This window comes from Amblyomma americanum, chromosome 7 (assembly GCF_052857255.1).
Source record: "Amblyomma americanum isolate KBUSLIRL-KWMA chromosome 7, ASM5285725v1, whole genome shotgun sequence".
In the NCBI taxonomy this organism is placed as follows: domain Eukaryota; kingdom Metazoa; phylum Arthropoda; class Arachnida; order Ixodida; family Ixodidae; genus Amblyomma; species Amblyomma americanum.
In genome coordinates this window covers 154936990-154951407 of record NC_135503.1, presented here as the reverse complement: position 1 = coordinate 154951407, position 14418 = coordinate 154936990, and the positions used below count along the sequence as shown (strand labels likewise).

General features: G+C 50.2%; 1 protein-coding gene across 1 annotated transcript in view; it reads left to right on the top strand.

Moving 5' to 3' along the window:
* Positions 1-677: 677 nt before the first annotated feature.
* The window catches only part of LOC144096697 (uncharacterized), a 44289-nt gene continuing 30548 nt past the window's right edge, over positions 678-14418 (top strand). Inside the window, exon 1 of the mRNA XM_077629538.1 lies at positions 678-983. The gene's annotated coding sequence lies outside the window, so the exon portion shown is untranslated. The remainder of the gene's footprint in view (positions 984-14418) is intronic.

Genomic DNA, 14418 nt, shown 5'->3' with positions numbered 1-14418 from the left:
AGGTATGGTAGTCCATACACCAACCTGCTCAGGACAAATGCCTGCACTATCCTGCGGAGGTCTCTCTTTTATCCCTCTCTTGCGGTTGGCGATTATTCTAATTATCCTAATTGACATAGCGAAATTTTCACCTTTTTCAAGGTTTCCTTGTTTTTCCTGTTAGCTTGTAGATACAGTCCCAAGATCCTTATCGTCTGCACCTCCTTGATAAAAGCTGTCACAAAATTCGGCGCATCTTTAAAAAAAAAAACTGGCGCTGCGCCTAAGCAATGGCGCCCGCGCGCGGTAAAATAAAAACAATAACAGCGGGAAAGGAACCCCGGCGGTTGTAACTTTCCGCTCAGCTCGCCGGCGCGGCGCCGCGGGGGGGGCATGGCCGCGCGCGGCGTCGACATTTCTCGAATGTTGAAGTTTTTGCTTGTTGTCGACGGAAAGGAGGTAACCTTGTGCCCTCCCCAGTTCGCTCCGGCGCCGATGACTCAGCGTGCCGCGAATGACCTAGATTGTTCTAGAAGGTGGTCTCCGCGCTCGACCAATGGGGTCGCGCGCCCGGCGCAAGGAGAAGGAGTTTGTGCGGTTAAAGTTGCCTGTATGTGCGCGCCTGCCCTGGCACGAAGAACAAACAGACGCGGACTGCGCCTATAAATGAGGGGCTGCAACCGCCGTCTGTTACCGGTTGGCTGCGCGCCTACCCTCTCCTCTTTCAACCTTTTTCTTCTCCCCTCTTCCTCCTATGACACGCCGGCAGTGGGCGTGGAGGCTAGCCCTTCAGTAGACAAGCCCGTGTCCTCCCACTTTCATCCTTCCCTACAACCACAGAAGAAGAAGTCTGTTAGCCCGAGCCGCCGTTCAAGCTTCCGAGAAGCGCGCTCTCTCGACTCCCGGGAGAACACTCGCCCAGCCAAGGAACAGCGAGGCAACGTGCGCCAGTCTGCGGATCGGCCCGTCGTGCTCCTGAAGTCGTTGGATTGTCGCAGTGCCCGGTGAGCAATTGTGTTATGTTTATTTGTCTCTCCCTGTGTTAGTGCACTTTAGGTGCAAAGATTTTGTTGAATTGTTTTCTATCTCAAGTGTTACCTTGCACGTGTTGCATGGTATTGGTGAATCACTTTGTATGTGCTCGTACGTGTGATAGTGCAATCCTTTGTATCGTCTCTTCGCTGTATAAACTTTGTTTTCTTTTGTGAACCTTTGGCTCCGACCCATTCTCTGACTTGCGACCGGCGAAAGCTGGGCACCAAACGACCAACCCCTTGTCACTTGGTAGCTGGTCTCCGGCTGAGTTTGCCACGCCGAGTCGAGGGCATCTCCTCTACATGTGACCGAGGCCGCTACCCCCACACGCTCTAAGGGTGTCTGGGGGCGCACGTAAAAGTGCGCGAAGTGGTGACAGAAGCTCCCCCCCCCCCCCCACCCACACACACACACACATGCTAAGGGGTGGTGGGGGCGCTTATGTCCTGCCACCGCGCCCTCTGAATTTATCTCTGAAGACCAGGAGCTCCGATTTTGGGTGTGAGCATGTTAGGCCTTCTTTACCTGCGAGCTTTGCGATAGTGTCTACCGCGCTTTGCAGCGTTTCCTGTATCTGACCATCGCTCCCGCTAGTGGTCCAGAGAGTGATGTTATCTGCGTAGAATGTATGTATCAGTTCGGATATGGCTTCTAGCATGGGTGGAATTTTTATGAGGGAGAGATTGAAGATAAATTGCGACAGCACCGATCCCTGGGGTGTCCCTGTGCCCCCTAGCCGAAAAGGCAATGACTATGTCGCCTGCCGTGATTGTCGCTGACCTATGGCTAAGAAATGAGCGGATGTATCGGAAGATATTTTCGCCTGGGTTAATGACTGAGGGGTTCTTAAGAATGGTTCTATGTTGCACGTCACCGAAGGCTTTGTTGAGATCAGGCCCCAGCATGCTTTGGTGCCCGTGCCCTTCCCAAGATCTATCACGTTTGCCTTGAGCTGGAGCATGACATCCTGGGTGGATAAATTAGCTCTGAAGCCAAGCATGGTTGGGGGGATGATCTCCTTGTCCTCCGCGTACTCCTGCAGTCTGTTTAGGATCACGGTGCTTTTTCTCGCGTCTTTCCAGACTCGAGGACCTTTCCTTGGAACTTGGTTGATGTTCCGCGTGGCGCTGACCCGCGCTCTCGTTTGGCTTGCTCGCTTATTTCCGGACCACAAGGCGATGTTTGCAGTTGAGGCTCGCAGTATTATGCGCCCCTTGGCACACTATGTAGTCTCATGCATGTTAGAGGTTCCCCTTCTGGAGGGGCCGGGGGGTCGTTACCGCAGCGGTGGCAGAAATTTGTCTTTGGTTGGTAGCATACTTCAGCCTTGTGACCGACCTTGCGACAATTGTAGCAAGCTTCCATTCGCTATCTGCACGGGAACACGGATAAGTCTCGGCTCCAGTAATAATGTTGTCTTGGAATATCGTTCCCTTTGAATGTAATCTCTATGGTTCTTGACTTGCTCAGTTTTCTTGCGTTGACGATGTCGACGTCTTTGTTTCTCCTCATGAAGCCTTCTCGGACCTGATCTGGCGGGTATCCGTCGTACGCCCGGTAGATTACGCCTCTAACCGAGTCGTCCGGCGCCGCGACGTGAGACGCCACTTTCTTTTCTTGCCCTCCAAGTTTGAGGACATTTAATCCGACGTGCGCCGATGCTCTTTGGCGGTCCGATGTGCTCACTGTTAGCGTTTTGTTCACGGGGTTCACACGCGCAGTGTCCACGTCTTGCACCGCTAGCGGCGACAACTTTGCTGCGTCCCATTGGAACGCTCGAGAACACGCGTGGAGACGCTGCTCAGGTCCAAATTTTTCGGTCGGCACACGATTTTGTAGTCGTCCGTTGGTAGTCTCGGGGACGGTGCCCACTTTTTGGTTGCAGACGGTCCTCGCTTCTTATTGACTGGGGTGTCGGAGTTCGGCTTCGCATCGACCGTACCCGGCTTAGACCTAGCGTCGTCGACGTAAAATTGAAAATTGGCTTTTGGGAAAGGAAATGGCGCAGTATTTGTCTCACTTATCGTCGCAGACCTCAACCGAAGAGAAGGGACAAGGGAGGGTCTGAGAGAAGAAAGGAAGAAAGACGTGCTGTAGTAGAGGGCTCCGGAATGATTTCGACCGCCTGGGGATCTTTAAGGGCACTGACACCGCACAGCACACGGGCGCCGCAGCGTTTCGCCTCCATCGAAACGCCGCGTCCGCCGTCGAGTTCGAACCCGGGATCTCCGGATCAGTAGCCGAGTGCCCTAAGCACTGAGCCGCCGCGGCGGGGTCGTCGACGCGGCTGTGGCTGTCCGGGTTTTTGTTCATGCGCCTGGCGCGGTCTTGAAGGGGAAGGATAGTCTCCCATTCTTCATTTTCTAGCTCTGCTAGTGTTAAGTCCTACCATTCGACGGTGCAATCCATCTCCAGGGTTGCGCAGGTCTCGGGCTCTGTCGGCGGAGCGAGCGCGGAGCCCGCCGCCGTGGCGTCGATCGAGGTCTAGGCGTTACGCCTAGTCTCTCCGTAATGTGGTCGGGGTAAAACGCCCGAAGAAATATGGAAGCTGCGCGTCAACATGCCAACATTTGGACCCACGGGTGCAAGGTTGTCCTCCGGAGTTGTTCCAATAGTCGGCAGGTCCGAGAACCGAAACGTTCCGCCAATAGCTGGCTTCGAAGCGGGAGACCATGCAGCGCACGTCCACAACGCTCAGTAGCCAGGGCGGAAATCTCTGATCAGCTTGTAAAATACGGAAATTTATTATTGGAAATATAGTATTAAGTGATAGCCACGTTTCCTGCAGTGGTATCTTGATTGTGTTTTAAAATAAGGTTCTGCATATCATGAAATGAAGTTGCGATTGAGCGGCAATTTCACTCGAAACTTTGAAGCGTGCCATGAATATTATCGCTGTGGATAGGTAGGAGTTGCCTTCTTCGGAATATCGGACTTATTCTTTATGATAGGGGAAGCTTTGATGTTGTTTACGTTTCAATGCACCGATATCGAGGGAGGGCAAAAAGCTCAACGCCTCTTAGCGGGACACGTCATTTAGACGTCCGTAGAGCAAACACGATAGCACTCTTGGTAGCTTTTGTGAACGCAGGCATTGGCACAGCAGAAGTAGAAGGTTGGTTGGTGTCAAGTGTGAGGCTTCAGGAGGGACATATTGCCGTGGATATTGCTTTGAGTTAAGGTGAAGTGTGGCGTTGCGGAAGAAAGCGAAGATGGACAAAAGTCGAAGAAGGTGGCTTCCAAATGTGGGCGAAAAATCAATCCCGTCATCCAAGTAGCATAGACAAGTTGTTCATTTAAAGCCGTGGAGCAACGAGTCCATCATGCGTTCAGATGTGGCAGGGGCGTTACGAAGCACAAAAAGAATTAAGTTGGCCGAGACTGTCTGGGGTTACGACAGCATTCTTCTCACGGACCGTTTCGTCGACAGATATCTGCCAGTAGCCAGTGCGAAGGTCGATGGAGGAAAAGTAACGGCCTCCGTGTAAACAATCCAGGGCAGCATCAATTCGCGGAAGAAGATAGACATCTATCTTGGTGATCCTGTTCAGATGCCGATAATGGACACAAAAACGCCAACTTTGATGTTTCTTCTTAGAGACCAAGACAGGGGATGCCCAGGGGCTGTTATAAGGCTCGATAATGTTGTTCGCCAGCATCTTGTCGACCTACCGCTTGATTACATGGCACTCAGAAAGAGGAACAAGGTACGGCCTCAGGTATGTAGAACTGTCATCGTCGGTGTCAGTTCGGTGAGTCACAACGCGCGCTTGACTCAGAGGTCAAGTACCAACGTAAAAGTGGCTGTGGTTTAGCTCTGGTTAAACCTATGACACGATAGCCACAGCTGGCCGAGTGGAACTCGCTCAGTCGAATTACAAAACCAGACTTTTGCCGCTCCGTTTCGCTGGGCGTTCTTTCTTCATCTTCATCCCTGGACGTGGATTCACACTCTTCCCCCCCCCCCCCCCCCCCCCACTCGGTTTCGCCTGCGCGCCGCGCCGCCTGCAGCTGCTCCACACGACGTGACCAACCATATGACCGACCACGTGACCAGCCACGGCGGCTAAAGGGTGGCCACGCTGAAGACTCGAAATGCTAGCGTAGTGTAGCTATCGCTACAAAAATCTCACTTTAGGGCACAGGTGGCTGAGATCTTCAGCTCACTCGAGGCTCAGATGTTGCGCAGTTATACCGGAAATAGGTGTTCAACCGGAGATGTCTGACAGAGGGGCGTCAGAAGGCGGAGCAGCTGTTAGGGCAGAAACGGTACAGTCAGAGGCGACATATATCAGCGAGCGAAATGACGACAGGCTGAAGTCAAGGCCAGGAAGGTAGGTGCTATTCTCGGTGACGCACATGATGAGGTGCGGGAGAACGACGAACGACGTACGTTATGGTGGAGAACGACATCGGGAAGGGGCCAACGACGTAGTCGCCGCTAGGAACAGGTGGAAGAGGTGAAACAGGGAGAGAAACCACAAAGCCAGCCCAAGCAGCACAGGTAATCGGCTCAATATTTCAACAGGATGGTCCTATTCTGGTCCTTTTTAGGGCCGGCCTTTGTCAATACGATTCCAATGTTGGGCCAATTACCTGTGCTGCTTGGGAGGCTGCAGGCGACGGGTAGGAGCAGTCTATAAGAACCAAGTGGGCTGCTAAGAATCCCATATAGAGGATCACCTCGTTGCGGCACTGATTGAGGACGGTCACGGAGGAAGACTATAAGGAGTGGAAACTCCGCCGTCTGCGGCGACCAGAAAAGGTCACAAGCCCGCGGCGCCACTATCCTGCTCGCGGCCTGGAAATAAACTATACTGCATTTCGGTTGCCAAAGCAACCGGTCGAGCGTGTTGCTCCCGTTCTGCCGCGCGCGCCTATGCTCACCTTCTCCCTGCTACACTTGAAACCGCTTTTGCAATTTCGAACAAAACACCTGCGTCCCATCTTATTCTAACAAATTCCGAAGGAGTCCGCACTGCGCGTAGCAGCGCTGTTCGTATTACGGCCCTCGAACACACACCGACAAGAACTGTTGCTGTTTTACTTAAGGGCGCAGAAATACAACTTCCCGGCGTGCCCGCTGAAGCAAACACCCGTTTCGTCTGCTTGTCGTCTGCTTTGAGCGCGCGCCGCAGGAGAGCGCGCCGGAGGCAACTGCCTAAAACCCCTTGACAAAATGGAAGTTCCGCCAACCATTGAACTTTGCCGCCGCCGCCTGACCTCCTCGCCCCATACTCGCCCCTTCCCTGAGGGTCGGCTCTCCGACCGATTTCCTGCGCGACGATTGGTCTCCCTGCCGTTGCCCTTGGAAAAGGGGGGGGGGGGGGGTCTGGCGTTTTGCTTGTGTTTTTCTTTTTCCTCCGCGCAATTTTTCTCCTAGGCTCGGCGAGCGATTACGCGCTGTACTTTTATTGCAACGTGCAAGCGATATACCGTGCTGTTGCGCGTACAACTGCAGCAAGACTTTTATTGCAACGTGCAAGCGATATACCGTGCTGTTGCGCGTACAACTGCAGCAAGCGGCCTGAAGATAGTTATGCGGTATTCATGATGCCATATATATTCACGTTAGGGGATTCACCACGACCTCATAACGAATGGTTGACGCCGTTGGTTGGAAGGCATCCTTCGAGGGTTGTTTGCTGCTTCGTTTTTAGGTTATTTTGCATGCGAGGCCAGAACGGAACGAATCTCCAAATCATCCGCGCATTGAATCTTCTCTGCAAACAGCGACTGGGCTCAAAACGTGCTAGTTGTTGCACCTGCAGCGTCGTCTTTATAACAACAAACACGGAATTTTTAACAAAGAAGCTTTTAGCGTAAGATCCCATTGTCCGTCAACTTTCGGTTGCATGAAACTGCTGTATACATGTACAAAGTTACGTTGATTTCAGCTATGACATACACCGCTGTTGTATTTCCTTGAGCATGTTTTTTATCAACTGTCATCAGTACTGTATACCACATTTCTGCACTAGTGTAGATGTTGAATATTATCTGATTCTCCCGCCTGTTGCGTGTATCTTGTCAATCAATGTTGTTGTACGTGCGCGAAAATAAATCATCCTGCGGACCATGCTCTCATTTTCTTTAATAATACATTTTTTTGTGATGCCTAATCAAAATATAAGATTTATATCGTCTGCTACTTAGTGAAACGAAATTTCGATGTCAAGTATAATATTACATTATCGAGGGGCGTTTATCTTTCCTAGAGATATAGAATGCATTCTCTCATAGGGATACCGAGCATATTCTTATGCTTCCTTGACACCAGTGCCTAATATTGTTCTATGAATTGCGGTCGATGAATGGTTGTCCGCGCTCATTGATCGCATTGAATGTGTGCAACTGTTTTATTCAGTGAACAGACTCGAATGCAAAAGCCACTTTCACAGTGATGAGACAAACCTAGGGACGGAAGATGCACTCATGACTAATTTATTGTAAGCAGGTGCACGCTAAATAAGACCTACTGCACACAAGTATGCACAAACAAAGAAAAACATTTCGAACCAGTTCGTGTTAAGACTAGTTAGAGTGTTATCTCTGTTGTTGTGAGGTTTTTCTTTTAGTTTGACTAGCTAGCATAATGCGTTTACACATGCCCTTAGTTTTCCATCTATAGTTCAAAGTTTGGATTTAACTGCAGTTAAATAATTAGCAATAATTAATTCGGGCCCATAATAGCACAGCGCATTTGCACTGAACTTACGAATTCGAAAGGTATATGACTCGACGCTCTAATGCAAATAGTGGTTTTGATTGCATATAGCTCATTAATGCTAATTGTTAGAGATCGCTAACTATTTCAGAGCATTTGCATTTATCCTAGGCTTTTCAATGGTATATGACTATCGTCTGGCTCAAAGTTTGGTTTTATACAAAATTAACTAATTGACGCAAATTAATGTGGATCGCTAGCTAGCACAGTGCCATCAAACTTGGCCTAATCTTTACAACGGTATATGACTCGATGCTGCAGTGCAAATTTGGGTTTTAATTGCAATTTACTAAATATCAATTAATTTGGCCCAGTAATTGGTGAAAATAAGTGTATAAGTAACCAATGATCCAACCTCACGGTTTATCACGTGATATATACTATGCTTAGAGAGATAGCTTGACAGTAGCGTAATAGACTAAGCCCCACTTCGACCTTCTCTGATCTTGAAGTTCAAAGCACCAGCCTGGGTTGTTTTCCGAAGTTTTGCCGAGGTGACAGAGTACGCGCCCTAAAAAAACAAACACAGATAAAGTCAGAGGCAGTACTAGATCAGGTGCACAAAGTAAAACACCTTATCATGTGACTTAAAAAGTGTCTGCAGTGCAGAACTCGCCTGAAAGCTTTGTTTACATCAGTATTCCCCATTCAAACAGTTCTAAGAAACCAATCTCTTCATGAACGTTGCTTTGGGCATTCTCAATGCTTTTCTCGCAATTTCTCAAATATTTTGCGCACTCCTGGAGCGCAAACCTGACCGAAAAACACGCGCTTCACTCACTGCTGTCGTCGGCCGGCGGGCGCAAAGGAGAAAAAGCGTGTCGTGCGCAAAGCTCGCAGCCGCCGCGCGAGGAGAATCGAGGAGGAAAGCGCGGCGCGGAGGAGAGTGCCGCTATTGATTGTAAAACATTTTATTCGCCGGGAAGAGCTTGGCAAGAGGTCGCGTTAAGTGGTCGAGAGTACATAGCCCTCGACGACTTTGTCAGCCCACTCCACCGCCAAAACTTGCGTTCTGGGGTCAGAGCTAGCCAGCACGGTCTCCCACCACTCGAGAGAAGGAGCTGTAACTAGATCACCCGGAGGTGGCTCTATTTTGCAGACCCACAGGATGTGATCGTAGGTAGCACGTTGGCCACAGTGTTTGCAGTTTGGGTTGTAAAGATCTGGATAAATGTGCGCGAGGAGTGATGGGGTGCGTATCGATCTCGTCTGTAGACGACGCCACGTAACCTCTTGTTCTTTAGTAAGTCTTTTGTCTGGAGGGGGAAAATTCTCCTCTCTAGTTTAAAATGATTGGTCAGATCATGATATGTGATCATTGAGTCCTTCGTGAAATTCAGGGAGCCAGACTCATCCACTGCCCGGTCGACGAAACCTCGGGCTTTATTGTGGGCTGCCTCGTTCCCCGGATTCCCCGAATGGGCTGGGACCCATATCAATTCGGAATAATTTGGTGAGAATTTGGTTGCGTTAAGGATTCTAAGGGAGGTGTTTGTAATTCGCCCTTTAGCGAAATTATTGATACCCATTTTGGAATCGCTGAGGATGATGCTCCCTTGGGTATGTGCTAGGGCGAGGGCTATAGCCGCCTCTTCTGCCGTTTCAGAGGATTTCGTTTTGATTGTCGCCGAGACGATGTGGTCACCATTCTCGTTCACAACCACAACTGCAAAGGCATTGGTATTTTTGTATTCTGCCGCATCTACATAAAGTGTTGCAGCGCACTGTCTGTATTTCTTATGTAAGGCTTTGGCTCGTGCTTGTCTTCTACCCTCATGGTGTAAGGGGTGCATGTTTTTGGGGAGTGGTTTGATTAGTAGGGCCGTCCTATAGGCGCGGGGTAAGTCTACTTTAGCATCGTTATTCGTAGGTTGAAAGTTAATTCCGAGCCTGGTAAGAATACTCCTGCCAGTTCTGGAATTGGCTAATCGCGCTGTTTGAGCCATTAAATGGGCTTCTTTCAGTTCATTGTAGGTGTTATGTATTCCTAACCTCATAAGCCTTTCGGTTGATGCATTTAGTGGGAGTCCTAACGCAGCCTTATAGGCCTGCCGTATCATGCTATCCAATTTGTCCTTTTCTGCTTTCGAAAATTTCAGATAAGGGGTGGCATAGAGTATCCTGCTCAGCGCAAGGGCCTGCACTAGGCGGCATAAATCTCTTTCCCTCACCCCTTGTCTGCGGTTAGCTATGCGGCGGAGTAATCGCGCCGTCGCTTCTACCGTGCGTTTTAGCTTAGTGAGTGTGTCAGTATTTGTTCCATTTGTTTGTAAATACAACCCCAGTATTCTCATGGTCTGTACCTCTTTGACAGATCGTCCATTAACATAGACGTTTATTTGCGGGGGGGATGTCGTGGTACGCCTACCTCTTTGTTTACGACGGATCACGAAGAGTTCAGATTTTTGCTCAGAACAAGTGAGGCCGGAATCCCATGCGCATGACTCGATGATGTCCACTGCTGCTTGGAGTGTGTCTTCTATGTAGCCTTCGCATCCTTTGGTTACCCAAAGTGTGATGTCATCTGCATAGAACGTGTGATGTAGGTCTGGTATTTGTGCCAGTTTGGGGGTAATATTGATGAGGGAGAGGTTAAAAAGGAAAGGGGACAGGACGGAGCCCTGTGGCGTTCCTTTACTTCCTAGTTTGATTGGGGCAGACTCTATTGTTCCGACCGTTATCACTGCTGTTCTGTTAGTGAGGAAGGATCGGATGTAGTTGTACGTCCTTTCTCCGGGGTTGATTTCTGACAAGTTTGTCAAGATGGCTTTGTGGGTGATGTTGTCGAAAGCTTTAACAAGGTCTAAACCCAATATTGCTTTCGTTCCTGTTCCCTCGTCAGCTTCAATTATGTCCTTGTTAAGCTGCAAGAGAATGTCCTGGGTAGATAGTTGGGCCCTGAATCCTAACATTGTTTCAGGTAGGAGGTTCATGTCCTCCGCATAGTTTTGGAGCCTATTGAGGATGACATGCTCCATGAGTTTGCCTAGGCATGATGTTAATGAAATTGGGCGTAGATTCTCAGTGCTGAGTTTCTTACCCGCTTTAGGAATAAAAGTGATTTTCGCGTGTTTCCACTCTGGTGGTATGTTGCCTGCATGCCAGTATTTGTTCATAAGGTCTGTACCCGCCGCGATCGACGTTGCGTCTAAGTTCCTGAGAGTCTTATTTGTTACTTTGTCTGGTCCTGCCGCAGATGTCCGCAGTTTTCCAATTGCGTACCAGACCTCTGCGTCTGTGATGTCTGCGTCTAAATTTGGATTAGGAGTCCCCCGGTAGTCTGGTTGTGTGGTACTATCATCCGTGTTTAGATAACGTTCTGCTAGCTCTTTGATTAGGTCTTCAGTTGTACCCTCATATTTATGTATGAGTCTGTACAGTTGACTTTGTTGCACGGGACGTGTTTGTTCTGGATCGAGCAGGTGTCTTACAAGATGCCATGTCTTCTTATTTCCGAGCTGTCCATAGACGCTTTCACATATTTGGTTCCATTGTTGTGTTTGGAGAGTAAGTGTATGTTCCTCGATTCGCCTCTCGATTTCAGCGATCTTTTTGCGTAGTCGCTTGTTGTGTTTTTGCTGCTTCCAGCGTTTTTGGAGGCCTTTTTGTGCCTGCCACAGGTGTAACAGTTTTGAGTCTGCAATCTGCTCCTCCTTCTCAACTGGCACCACAACGCTAGTGGAGCTGACATCCTCATTCAGGGAGATACCCAGTCGCTAAGGTTAGAGATCTCCTTTGGAGCTGTTTTGTCGCGAAGTTGTCTGAACTTGTCCCAATCCGTGGTTCGTATTTCTTTTGCTTTGTTTTTAAGTTTTGTTGTGGGGAAGGTGATGCTAAGGATGAAGTGATCACTACCAAGGTTTTGCCCGGTGTTGACCCACTTTGCGTCCTTGACGTTTTTAGAGAGGGATAAGTCTGGAGATGTGTCTACACATACACTGTTACCCATGCGTGTGTGGTCGCTCGGGTTGTTTAGCGTTGTGAGCCCTAGTGACTGTATGATTTGCCAGAGCAGGTCCCCTTTCGGAGTTGCTTTGGTATATCCCCATGCTGGGTGTTGAGCGTTGAAGTCTCCCACAATTAATAGTTGAGCCCTAGCAGCCAGCTTTACTGTGTTTATCAACAAGTGTGGGAGTCCATTGCCTTTGTTTCTGGGAGGGTTGTATACATTAAGGATGAAGAGATTTGAGCCTCCTTTTTGCCTTGGTACTATTTCAAGTAGGGTGTAATCTTCTTCCGAATCATTTATAAAATGTTGAATTGCGGTGATATTTCTATGCACCAGAGTGGCTGTGAAGGAGCCGGCTGCGTTACTAGTATCATAATGAGGTGGCAGATATGCTTTATAGCCTGGCAGTGTAGCCCTGCCGCTAGCTTCTTGCAATGCAATCACGTCTGGGGTTGGAACAGACGGTGCTTGTTGGATGTGGAGCTGCAAGTAGGCCCGCTTGCGGCGGAAGCCTCTGCAGTTCCACTGCCAAATTTCAAATTTTTGGCGTGGTGCCATGTTGGGTTATAGATGGTTGTGGCGTCGTGGACAGATCCGAGGTGGGGGGTAGGCGGGCCTCGATAGTTGTAAGCCTATCCATTATTTGCTGCATGCAGGTGGCTATTTGGGATACCTGTCTCTCTAGTGTTGCAAAGCGAATATCTATCTCTGCAAATTTGGTAGTAACGAGGCCTTGGAAGGTTGCTTGTTCTGTTGATATAGCGCTAGTTCTCTCTGACAGAGTATTGATGTCTGCCCTGAGTTTGGTAGGCGCTTTCGACGGCTGCGGGGTGTCGGCTTCCGAAGCCTCGGCCTTTCTTTTGGATTCCTCGCCTTCTTTTGTAAGATGCGGTCTTTTAGTTGCTATTCTGGCGTCTGTGTCCGTCGCGTTATGGGCTGAAGACTGGGACGCGTTGGAGGGAGTGTGGCAAATAGCGTCTGTTTCCATCGCATTATTGGTCGAATCCTGGGACGCAGTGGGTGGCATTCTAGCCGCAGTGGCATTCTGTACCTGATGCGCTTGTAACAGGCGTTTAATGTCAGCCAACTCTTTTTTAAGGCTGGCAATTTCTCTGTCTCGGGATTGTAGTTGGATCTGAAACTCCTTCTCTCGAGCGTCAATAGATTGGGAGGCCTCTGCTGGCCAGCTCACCTTTTTATTGGAGCGGCTATCGCTGCGTCCGCGGCTTGAGCTTCTCTTGTCGTTCCCTGCAGGGTTCCCCAGGGGCGGGAAGGAGCTGGAGTTGTTCCGGCTGTGGCTTCCTCCTTTTCCGGTAGCACCGTGTTCCTTCTTCCTGGGCCTAGACTGGTGTCCGTGTAGTGATGAGTCGTTGTCCCCTTGCTTGGGTGTCTGGTTGCCATGGGGCGTTCCTTGTTTGTTTTTGTTGATCAGCCGGAATTTGCAGTTCCGGCTGCCTGTGTTGTGGCCCCCGTTGCAGACGATGCATACGGGTTGGCAGGTTGGCTGTTCACCCTCAGGTGGAGGCGAGTGAGTTTCTCCGCAACGGCGGCAAAGGTTCGTTGTAGGTTTGTAGCAGACATCGGCCCGGTGTCCTACTCTCCTGCAGTTGTAGCATACCTCATGTTGCTCCCTGAAGGGGTGGACCCGAAAGACGCCGCACTGATAGATTACTTGGCTTGGTAGCTTCTTTCCAAAAAAGGTGATTTGTATTGTTCTGGATTTCCCGATCCTTCGGGCTTCCACAACTTCTATTCCTTCGTTTCGGTTTCCGAAGCCTTGGCGAACCGCTTCGGGCGAGTCTCCCGCGTAGGCGTTGTAAATGACCCCTTTTACCGAGTCTTCGGGCGCCGCCACGTACGACGTTACGTTGTAGGTTTGATCTTGGAGGTTCAGTTTTTCAATATTGGCGTATGCAGTCGCCCGTTGACGATCGGGCGTGCATAGCGTAAAGGTGTTGTTGGCCGTATTGACTCTGATAATGTCTTCATTCTTCACCGTATCATACGGCAGCCTGGCCACCTCGCAGGCGCAGAAGAGTAGTAGTCCGGGCGCAAAGTCCCTCAGATTCCAAACTTGTGGTCGGCAGACGATTTTGTAGTCGTTGGTCGGTAAGCGCGGGAGAAGGGCTTTCTTGCTGAGTGCAAGTAGCTTCTTCCCGTTCTTTCGCGATGGAAAATTGGAATTAGACTTGCCTTGGCCGTGCCCCTGCGCAGACTCGTCGTCGGTTGATGCGGGCCCTTTATTCTTCAGGCCTCGTTGTCGGTCGCGGTAACGAAGAATGGTTTCCCATTTTCCGGCCTCGAGCTCCGACGGTGATATTTTCTCGCCTTCCACGGCGTACTCCATCTGTGCGGGTCCCTGGGCGCTCAGTTCCCGGCGGAGAGGTGACGAGCTAGGTCGAGCTCGATGGCTAGGCCGGCAGTCAGCCGGCAATATGCCTAGGTGTCCGTAGATTGGCAAAATCCGGCTGCAGCAGGCACTGGACAATGGCCCGGATGTCGTCCAAAATATTCGAGCCCGAAGGCTGACTCTTTCTGCCGAAAAGTGGCTTCGAGGCGGGAGCCCATGCGAGACACGTCAGCACAGCTCCGTGGATTGGATTGGATTCCTCTCCTTTCATATTATCAAGGGGTTTTAAACTGCCCGGGCGCTACATTTTTTTTCCCCCTGCTGCTTCTACGAGGCGCCGCAAGGCGCCGCCACTGCATGCGCCCCCGTCGGCGCATA